Raw genomic sequence first — 12,125 nt, 5'->3', positions numbered from 1 at the left:
GCAAGAAACATACCAATTCTGAAAATTTGACTTCACGAATATTTGTAAATATAAGCTTAATCATTTGGGGCTCACTAAATAATTTTAATTTAAAATTAAACTTGTGTTAAACCATCTTAACTCAGTAACTCTAAGAAGAAATCTCAAAGACTATGGTAGAGCATTTGCTTATTGAAACTGAGCTGGTATTCCGCCTAGAATTAGTTCGTCCTGTCTAAAGTGCACCCTAAAGAACATCCATTCACTGAGGCAGTCATCCATCTACCTATCCTTTCAAACCGCCTCCGGAAATCGTCCCCAAACAATCTAGCACACAAACATATGAGGGATTAACAAGGGGTAACTTTAGAACATTTTATTTCAAGACATATTTTCAGCAAATTTTGGTTCAAGTGACTGTAACAACCAAAGATTATGTTGCTATTGTTTGGAGTATTTATTCCCTTAATTAGCTCTTTCCCCTCATTGTTCGTTTTTTCTTACTCTCTTTCTTTCTTTCTTTCTTTCTAAATCATTTTATTGGTGACTCATACAACTCTTATCTCAGTCCATATACACATCAATTATGTCAGGCACATTTGTACATTCGGTGCCCTCACCCTTCTCAAAATATTTGCTCTCCTCTTAAGCCCTTGTCCTTTCAGTTCCTGCTTGCCTCTATTAACCACAGAGTTAAGACAAAAAACAAACAAACAAACAAAAAACCTTAAAAGTACATCATTGTCTAATAACACAACAGAGTGTCTCAGGCATTAACAACAAGACCCGGAGACAGATAGCAAATTCGAATGCCTTTCCTTCGGGACTTTTGTTCCCTTTCTCATTTTCCCCTTGAGACCTTGGCTGTTTCACGCATTCTAGTTCACTGGAACAGATGGCTGGGCGACACTCCGATAGTTATGTACGCAGGAGGTTGAGGAAGAAAGAACCACCCTCGCAGTGGTCCAAGAGGAGGCACACTAACCCCAGCCCATCTTCGGTGGGTCCCGCCCTGGACTCTCCTTTGCTGACCCAGCCTTGCGTTCCTGGACCTCCAGCCCTGTGGTCTCTCCTCCACGCCTTCACTCCATCTCTTGCGCCCAGACTTTGTCTCTCTGCGCCCAGACTTTCCCGCGGCTTCCCTGGCTGCTCTCCCTCGCCCGCCCGCATCCCTGCCCAGTCGACCTGCGGGTAGATCCCTGCCAAGAGGCAAAAGAGCCACATCGCTCCCTTTTAAAATCGCCGCCTTTGGTCCCCACACTCTTTCAGAGCGCGCGGTCCTGAAGCGTGGGGGATCCTGAGTCCGCGCCTACCTGGAGGGACCGGTGGGCGCTCCTGCAGGTCCTTGCTCCTACCGTGGACCCGGCTGTCGGGGTGCAGGAGGGGTGCTGGATGGAGAGCGGGTGGGGTGGGGGAGGGGGTCAGGGGTGCAGTGTGGGCGTGGTCAGGCAGCGAGGGTGGGGGTCCTGGCGGTGTCTGGCGGGTCCCAGCGCTGACTCCTGGACTGTCTGTCGGAGCGCAACCCAGCTGACAGGTGTGGGAGGGGCGGGGCGGGCGGGGAGCGGTGGGGAGCCTGCAGCATGGAGCAAGGTGGGGAGCAGAGTATTAGGAAAAGTCCCTTTATAAAGGGAGCCAAGCCGGGGCTCTCGTCAGAGCTGCAGAGACGAACGTCAGAGGAAAGTGGGGCTGGAGCGTGGGATGGGGACAATGGTGCCCCGGGCGAGGAGGGTGTGTGTGGGGGGGGCGGGGGGGCGCTGCCAAGGGATCACAAAGGCCGAATGCCCCTGGGATGGGGATGCAGGGTAAAGATGAAAGGAGGCTGTAAGGAGGTAAAGAGGGAGCTGAAGAGTAGCCATTGGACATCTGGGTTCTGGTTCAAATGCTGCCACAATGCCCACCAGGGACGCGGGGCAAGTCCCTTCCACCCACACTTCTCTCCTGAGGAAAAGGAGGACATGCTTCCATCTCCACCTCTAACTGCCCCTGGCTCTGGTTGGAAGGAAATTGATGGAGTGACTTTGAGGGTCTCAAGGAAATCGACTCTAAGAAAGAACAACAGATAAGAATCTGTGAAGAGAAGGGCTTTGGGGTTGGCTTTCCACCCTGTCCGCTTTGTTTCTTCACGTGTCGCTCTCGCGAAAAGCAGAGAGGTGGCCTCCCAATGCCTTCTGGGGGCCTCCGGATGGAGTTGATTCCAGCTCCTCTGGGGACAGGTTTTCTGCAGGAGACATAGCGACAAGATTTTGAAAGGCATTTTCAGAATTCTCACCCTTCCACTAAGAGACAGGATTAAAATAAAAAACTGTAATAGTTGTGCCAAACAGCCAAGAGGCAATCATGTCAGACAGCTTCCTTACCAAAGCCAGCTGGATTGCTTGCCTAATAAAATTTTGAGTGAGGTTTGTAGAAAATGCTGCCGATTTGTTGAAGAGGTACAAGTTTCTGTATCGATAGTTAGATCTCTATACATACATAACCACCCTCTGACAGTGGATTCCAATCTAGGGTGCCTCTAGGTGTGTCTAAGTAGAACTGTGTGCCATGGGATTTTCAATGACAGTTTTGGGTTCTTTGAAGTAGGTCATCAGATCTTTTCTCCAAGATGTCTCTGGATGGACTGGAACCTCCAAACTTTTGGTTAACAGCTGATGAGAGCATTAGGAGTCATTAACTGTTTTCAGTGCCATTCCTATCTAATACCTTGATCTAGATATTGTGTGTATATATATATATATAAAACAATTAATACATCTATACATCTCCTGGACTCTCACCCATGGCAACCTGTAGGACAACAAAACAAAACAGTGCCGGGTCTTGTGCCATCCTGGCAAGATTTGAACTCATTTCTGTTGCCACTGTGTCAATCCATATAGATCATCTCATATACAAGAAAATTCTGGTTAGTGAATAAGAAAAAACCAACAAAGAAGAATTGATGTGTTAGTGTTGTGGTTTTGAAGAAGAATATTAGCTCTATCATAAATTTGTCTTGGAAGATGTACAGCCAGAATGTTCCTTAGCAGTGAGGATTTTTAAAATGTACTTTGCACTTGTCATCAGGAAGGACCAGTTTCTGGAAATAGGACATCATGCTTGTTGTGAAACAGAGTGTCAGTGAAAAAAAAAAAAAGGAAGATCATCAATAAGACAGAATGACATAGCAACAATTGCAAGAATGGTCCAGAGTGGGACAGTGTTTTGTTGTGTTCTATGTAGAAATAGGAATCAGAGCTAACTTGAAGGCATCTACTAACAAGAACATGATATCTGGGAGTAAGGAAGAGAGAGTGAGATGAGAATGTCTGAAGCCCACAAGACATCTTCTCACATCTTCCATTTCCCCCATATTTCATCATGAAAGATTATGAAACAGTGAAAATGTAATAACTAACAGGAAGGAGTATTCTACATACAAAGTAAGTAGATTACTTCTCAACTGCTAGCTTTCTAGGTTAAGTTTCAGAATATCTCTCATTTTCTTATACTAGAGTTAGAAATGGACTTTCAAATTTATTTCACTATTTCTTTTATTTTTCCTCTCTGTAAAACAATAACTGGGCAATTATGTTGTTTGACATGGAAAATCCTAGAGTCCAAACAGAAATGAAGAGAGATTCTACGGATGTGCATTTCTTGTGTGGCTTACCTGATTAGCTCGCTCTTTCTGGACAACTCTTAGATACCTTTTCAATACTAGCCGGTTTTTAAGTGGGAGGGCTATGAATTAAAGCAATTCTAAAGACCTGACAGAGAAAAAGTAAAAATGAATTTCCAATAATTACTCAAATGTTTTAAAAATAGAGTTATTTATTGATGGATGCATTTATTTGTTTTCTTTCTGACAATTGTAACAGAATTTTGAATTCTGGCCTTGGACCACAGGGGAGTTTACATTTTCCCTACCGGAATGTATTTAAGGCAATGACAAAAAACCCAAAAACGCTTACAGTCGTCACTAGGCAGACAAAGGCAATGCCAATGTATGAAATGGAGTACAGGGCTAAGTTCAGGAAACTTGTCTGGAGGCCAGAGAGGGATTAATGAGATAGATGTGCTCAGAGAAGTATTGCCAGTGCTTTTAACTAAGAGAATTGGGAGTGCAGCCATCTCACGTAGCTCTCCCTGGGTCCACCTAATCCACTTTAAGAACCCAGACTTGCCAGATTCTGGAATTAATGCCCAATCTTGGTAGGGACAATGACCTTGAATGTGACAAAAAAAAAAAAGCTCTAGTGTGGCAGAACAATTGCCCTCTATGACAGAAAGCTTGCTTATCTATGGAGTCTACTTCTGTGGCGACATTGTCTCATCTGTGAGTCCTTTGAGCTCTTGAGCGTGACCTCAGGATGAGACAGCATGTACATTTCTATTCCAGGCTGTGCGTACTCAGCCATTCATTTCTCTTTTGTTTTTAATATGCACTTCTTGCTCTACTTTCCTGGGAATATGTGGTCATATTTGGAGTTAGAATAGTTGACATGTCAGTACTTGTCAGTGAGGAAGTCAATTTCCCATTTTTGGGCGGTGGTGGTGTATCTTTACAACATAACCTTTGCCTTTTCAATTCACAAGTCTATTTAATATACATTTTTCTTAATGCCCTTTATGCAGCTTGCACTCTCCTAAGTGCTGTGACAACAGGTAAAAAGTGATCTGTTCCTTTCATTCAAGCAATTGTCACTGGGAGAAGGAGGAAAAGGGGGTGGGGGGCGGGTACCAAATATACCACCTCTTGTTCCTGACATTATCAGAAAGGCTGGGCAAGATGGGTTGTGAAGATGGCACAGGGGCATAGGGGTGGCATCTGACCTCTTCTAGCTTTTCAAGGAGTGTGAGGTGGGGGGATTATCATTAGCATCTGCTCAAAGCTAATTCCTATGAGGGGGAGATCAGACATGCCTCCACCTTCCAACCTTTTTACCAATTTCTCTATCTAGTTGTTGGGCATGATAATTCCTTGCGAAGGCCACTCAGAGCTCATGGACAAGACTCCTGGTTGTGGAGTTTATTAAGGAACTAACAAGTTACAATTCAGGACGAGAAACACTCAGATAAAATTCTTTAGTCAGCTCAGCCTTTTCTCAGCTATGCCGGCAGATGTACCCCTCTCTGGCTCTTGGCCTTTAAGCTAGAGGGCTGCTTGTCCTCTGCTCACGTCAGGCAAGTGATACAAAGTTCTTTTAGCTCTGTGATAAATGTCCAGAGGGACCTAACTCCACCAGTAAGCCTGCGCTCTAGTTCCATGGCAGACAGACATAGCTCCTCAGATTAAGTGCCTGGGAGGCAGCTCTATCCTGAGTAAGCCTTCTGCTCTGAGGCACCCTGTCATCCTGTGCCAAGAGCCCAGAAACCTGCCACACCATCTTCTGCCAGTCTTGAAATGACTTGGCCAAGGTGCGTTTTAATCCTTGAAGGGACACCTTTGCTTTTAAACATTTTAAAGAAGTCATGTTGTATAATCAAATTGTTTTTATCTCTGGACTGCTATTTCCATAAGCCTTGATCCTGGATCCAACTAAAATTCCTCATAAACATGAATCTCTTGTGTGTTTATCATAATGTGAACTATTGGTTCAGTTGTGAAGATTTTTGTTGTCTTTACATTGAGTGACAATCCATATTGTAAGCTGTAGTTTTAAAAGTGTTCATTAACAAATACGTCAAGTTCTCCTCACTTTCATCAAGCAAGACTATGTTATCTGCATATCACAAACTGTTGATAAGGTTTGTTCCAATGTGTAGGCTGCATACTTCATATAGTCCAATTTCTCTGAATATTTGCTCAGCATACAAATTGAAGTGTGGCAAGTATACAACCCTGATATACACCTTCTTGATTTTAAACCAGGCAACATGACTTTGTTGTGTTTGAACGACTGCTTCTTGATACATATACAATTCCCCATGAGCACAATGATGTATTCTGAAATTCCCATTCTTCTCAAGGCTAGCCAGAGATTGTTATGATCCACGGAGTCAAATGCCTTTGCATAGTTAATAAAACACAAGTAAGCATCTTTCTAATACTTTCTACTTTCTATCAAGATATCTAATGACAGCAATGTTATCCCTCACACCTCCCTCTCATTGTACTGCTGCAACTATTGTTGAATGATCTTCTACAAATGTTTACTTAGATGGAATATTAATGATAATATTTGATGACTTCCGCATTCTGTTGGGTCACCTTTTTTTTGAGGGCACCAATATAGATCTCTTCCATTAAATATGCCAGGTAGCAGGTGTCTTTCAAATTTGGTGGCCTGAACGAGTGAATGCTTCTAGTACTTCATCAGTTTGTGGAAATATTTCAATTGGAATTTTGTCAATTCCCAAAGCTTAGTTTTTAGCTAATGCTTTCAGTGCAGCTTGGACTTCTTCCTTGGGTACCATTGTTCTTGAAATGATTGACCATCTTCCATGGATTTTTGATACAGCGCCTTTCTGTTTTTCATCCCTTCTCCTTTGATGGCTTTGCATGATTGGCAGTTTGAAGCCACCCACAGCTCCATGGGAGACATACTGGGCTTTCTACTTCCATGAACAGTTATAGGCTCAGAAACCCATAAGGGGTCGCTCTGGGTCAGCATTGTCTCAATGGCAGTGAGTTTGGTTTGGGGATATATCTCCTTCATATATCAAAAGAGATGACTCGAGAGTGGAGCACATACTAGCCCACCAAGCATTGAGGACAATATTTCCGTTCGGAGCAACCAATCCACGGAGAAGACCACATGGCTGGCCCAGCTATAAGACATGACATCCCTCATGGACGCATAGTCCTACAGGGGACAACAATTGAGACACAGTGTGGGAATTCCACCCGATCTGATCCCACCACACCAAGGCAAAACATTAAGGGCGTGGAACAGAACAGCAAGGGGAACAGAATACAGAATATAGACTTGGGGCCAGGACTTGGTGCCCCAATATATTCAACTGGAAAACACTCCTAACGGCCAACAAACAGTCCCTGAACTAACTACAAGCTTTTCTTTCATGTTGTGTTTTTTGGTCATTGTTTTGTTGTTGTTGCTTTGTTGTATATTGTTGCTTGGTTTTGCTTGTCTTGTTTTTGTGCATGTTATTATCTCCGCAGGTCTGTCTATATAAGATAGGCTGGATGAACACTCTGGAGGAAAAAGCAATGGGACTCACAGTTCTAGGGGTACATGGGAGAGGGGGAAGTGAGGAGAAAGGAAGTGGTGCTAGCAAACCCAGGGACAAGGGAACAACAAGTGATCCAAATCGGTGGTGAGGAGGGTGTAGCAGGCCTGGTAGGGCATGATTAAGGGTAATGTAACCAAGAGGAATTACTGAAACCCAAATGAGGACTGAGCATGATAGTGGGACAAGAGGAAAATCAAAGGAAATACAGGAAAGAACTAGGAGGCAAAGGGCATTTATAGAGGTCTAAATAAAGGCATGTACATATGTAAATATATTTATATATGAGGATGGGGAAATCGATTTATGTGCATACATTTATAAGTTTAATATTAAGGTGGCAGATGGACATTGGGCCTCCACTCAAGTACTTCCTCAATGCAAGAATACTTTGTTCTATTAAACTGGCATTCTATGATGCTCACCTTCCCTACACAATCACTGAAGATAAAGTGAGTAAATAAGCAAATATGGTGATAAAAAGCCGATGGTGCCCAGCTATCAAAAGATATAGCGTCTGGGGTCTTAAAGGCTTGAAGGTAAACAAGCGGCCATCTAGCTCAGAAGCAACAAAGCCTACATGGATGAAGCACACCAACCTGTACGACCACAGGCGTCAAAAGCATTTAGGTATCAGGCATCATCAGAATAAAAAAATCATATCATTGTGAACGGGGTGGGAGGAGTGTGGAGTGGAGACCAATAGCCCATTTCTAGACCACTGGACATCCCCTTACGGAAGGGTGTCTGGGAGGAGATGAACCACTAAGGGTGTACTGTAGCAATGATGAAACATACAACTTTCCTCTAGTTCTTAAATGCTTCCTCCCTCACCCCCTCCCAATCCAGTCCCCTATCATGATCCCAATTCTACCTTACAAATCTGGCTAGACCAGAGGCTGTACATTGGTACAGGTAGGAACTGGAAACACAGGGAATACAGGACAGATACACCCCTCAAAACCAGTGGTGAGAGTGGCAACACCAGGAGGGTGGAGAGAGGGTGAGTTGGAAAGGGGAAACTGATTATAAGGATTTACATATAACCTCCTTCCTGCGGGGCAGGCAACAGAAAAGTGGGTGAAGGGAGATGTCGGATAGTGAAAGATATGACAAAATAATAATTTATAAATTATCAAGGGTTAATGAGGGAGTGGGGAGCGGGGAGGGAGGGGAAAAATGAGGAGCTGATGCCAGGGGCTTAGGTGGAGAGCAGATGTTTTGAGAATAATGAGGACAATGAATATACAAATGTGCTTTTCACAATTGATGTATGTATGGATTGTGATAATAGTTATTTGAGCCTCTAATAAAATGATTAAAAAAAAGAACTACCCAACTTAAAAAAAAGAGATGATTCAAGATACAGCCTAAATTAATTAGTATCATGACCACAACAAAGACTGATTGTTTCTAAATTAGATTACAGCCAGAGACATAGAGGTTAGGATTTGCAATACATATTTATGTGGGACAAAATTCAATATACGTTATGGACTGAATCTGAACTAATTTGTAAAGGGTGTGTAGGGATTGTCTGGAAGATAATAAGCATTAGTACAACCTAGGCAGAAGCATGACTTTGGTTTGGCACCCAGGCAAGAAACTCACAATGCTTATGTGACACTGCAAGAACTATGGCCCATTGTATGTTTATTCAACAGAGATACTAAGGGTATGGCAGGTCATATCATCAAAATCTTAGAGGTTTTTAAAAACAAGGGTCATCTCTGAGTGTATATAAATAGGACATAACTGACATATGACTCAAAAATCAAATTGGAAAGAGGAGCTGATACCAAGGGCTCAAATAGAAAGTAAATATTTACAAAATGATGATGGCAACATATGTACAAATATGCTTGATACAATTGATGTATGGAGTGTTATTAGAGCTGTAAGAGCCCCCAGTAAAATGATCTTTTAAAAATTTAAATTAAATTTGAGCTTATTTTTCTTTTTTTTAAATGTATCATTTTGTTGGGAGCTCTGACAGATATTATAACAATCCATAATTCAATTAGATCAAGCATAATTGTACAATTGCTGACACCATAAGTTTAAAAATATTTTCTTTTTTCTCAACTCCCCTTTATCCTCTTCCCTCCCTTGCCTCCCCCCAAGGAACCCTTATTATTATATTATATATTATTATTATTATTATTATAGAGCTTAGTTTTTCTAAGTCAGTAATCCTTCATAATGACCAAGTTTTCTGATACAATTTTACCTTCGGCCTTTCTTTTCTTGATTGATTATATTCGGCTTCAATTGCAAGTTGACTCTTGGCTAGCTGTTTCCAAGCCCGGGTAATAAGCCAAATCATAGATTCACAAGGTTATTTGGCTTCTATCTTCTTCTTTTTTTTTTTTAAGTAGAGAATGTACAGATTGGGGACAATATTTGGCAGTGATATATCAGATAAGGGATTAATTTTAAAAATCTATAGAAAACTACAAGACCTTAGTAAAAAAGTACAAATACCCCAAACAAAAAAATGGACACAAGACATGGATGGGCAATTTATGAAAAATGACAATTAGGTGGCCAACAGTCTTATGAAGAAATGCTCATATTCAATTCACAATAAGAGAAATAAAAGATAAAATAAAAGCTTCACTCCAACACGCTTAGCAAAATAAAAAGGCAAACAAACAGAAAATAATCAACACTGGAGAGGCTCTGGATCACACAGACATTGTCAGCGGTGTTTTATAATTATACAACCACTATGAAAACTGCATGGCATTTCCTTAAACAAATGCAAATACCTTATAATCCTGAATCTCTCTACTTGGTATATGTTCTAAAGAAATAAAGTAGAAAACATGAACAGACATATTTCAGCAATTTCTATAATAGCAAATAGATGGAAACAATCAAAAACCATCTGTGGCAGAAAGGATAAACAATCTCTGGCACATAAAGCTCCCAGCTCTGTTGGTCTGTGGAGCAATCAGCCCAGACAATTGTCCAGATGCAACCCACTCCACCAGGAAGCCTCCCTGTCATCCTGCCCTTTTCTTGTCTCCTGGCCCTGCTGCTGCTGTTTCAGTGTTGGTACTTCTTGTCTGGGCCATGTTAGGGGTGACAGCTCTCCGCACTGCCTTCATTGTCCTCACAGGAAATACTTTGCCATCTGCAATTCCACCAATAACCGTTCAAGGGATTCTGGGCTTTTAATCTCAGGAACTTTAGCATTCCTCAAGCCTCTTCTCTTTACCCAATCCAAAAGCCTCTTCCAAATTTTAGGTATGTCAGAGCAGAACCTCACTAACTTGGTATTAAATTCTGTCTTTGATAATACTTGGTACTATTTCTATGTCAGAAACACTACAAATGTATGATTTTTACAAATGAGCATTTAATTTTTTCCCCGTTTAGGAGGCAAGAATTTCAAATTAAGGGCACTAGCTGAAGGGGAAGGTGTTCTCTCTGTGTCGGCTTTGCCCCTTTCAAAGTGTGTGGGTCAGTGTTCCTTGGAGATCTCAAGGTGTTTGAGCATCCCCTGGGTCTAGAAGGCTCTCAGTAGAGACACTCTAGCTCCAAAAAGTTCCCACCACAACAGGTTCTTCTTCTTGTGATACTGAGGTTCCTTCTTCTCTATTTGCATCTCTCTCCTCTTATCTCTTATCAGATTGAAAAGTGATGCAGGTCACACCTTAAAGAAACTTCCCTCTCATGGGATCAGGGCTATGACCTGGTCTGTAATGGTCTGTATTCAAACTGAATCCCCTTAAAACTGATTAGCTGATTACATCATATCACATCATGGGGCTAATCACATACTATAACTGTCAAATTATGCCATTACCTAACCGCCAAACCTCTAGAAAAATATGCTCAGTTAAGTTGATAAATGTTTTGGGCAGGCATCAGAAGGATACAATACTGACTTAACCTGAGAGTTTTGCCAAAAATTCCCAATACCCTTCAAGGAACACTATCATAGTTAGGTTTGTATCAACTTGGCCAGGCCAAGGTCTCAGTAGTTTGTCAGTAATCCTCCCTGATGTGATATAACACAATGCAATCAACCCCATGATATGATCTAACTTATCATAACCAACTCTGTGAGTAGCCAACAGTTCCGGTAGAGTGCAGCCCCCTTGAATTGGTTACAGTCATTATACAGTTGGAAGAAAGATGCTTCAGGGATGTGAACTGCTCATTTTTAAGCAGACTCTATGGGAAAATTTGTAACTTCTGATGGATCTGGATCCTGGGTTTAGTTCCTTGTCCTCCTACCATATTTCCTGCCAGTTCCAGGAACCATCAGTGTACTGTCATCTTTGGGTTAATTTAGCTCTGCATCTACTGATTGTGGTATCATTGCTTTGCCTTCCTGATTTACTGGCCCCTGCTACAACAAGAGTTCAAAGAAACTTCCTACTTATCATCTTACCTGTGGACTTGAACCAGACTGGACTTACAACTTTATAACTGTGTGAGCAATTAAAAATATATATTATATTAATATTAATAAATATATTCTTACATACATGAACACACAAACATCATGAGTTTTGCTTCTCTAGAGAACCCAGCCTAATATAGACCAAGGTCTCTACATTTGCATTCTTCTTTGATGCTAACACCTGGTTTATTGTTTTACACTCCTCTCAGGGAAGGATCCAAAATAAGTTTTCATGGCACCTAGACTATGTGTCCTACTTTGGCTGATTTTCTTATGGCATTTAAACCACAAGTCAAATGTCTACGGGTTGTATGTCTGAGAATTACATTCTATTAACCTTTGTATACTCAACCCTTAAGCACTATGACTGGGATACTAGAGTAAAATAACTTAGTTGAATTGAACTGCCTTATAATTTTACAGAAGGAAAATTAAGATTCAAAATTGGTAAAAACTTCAGAGATAACCTAGCGAAAAACTAAAGAATTGAGATTAAATAGAGGTGTAAGTGACTTGTATAAGCAATACAACCAGTTAAAGGTAAATATGAAACAGCATT

The sequence above is a fragment of the Tenrec ecaudatus genome, chromosome 11 (assembly GCF_050624435.1).
Source record: "Tenrec ecaudatus isolate mTenEca1 chromosome 11, mTenEca1.hap1, whole genome shotgun sequence".
Lineage (NCBI taxonomy): Eukaryota > Metazoa > Chordata > Mammalia > Afrosoricida > Tenrecidae > Tenrec > Tenrec ecaudatus.
Note: the sequence above shows the minus strand (reverse complement) of the source record.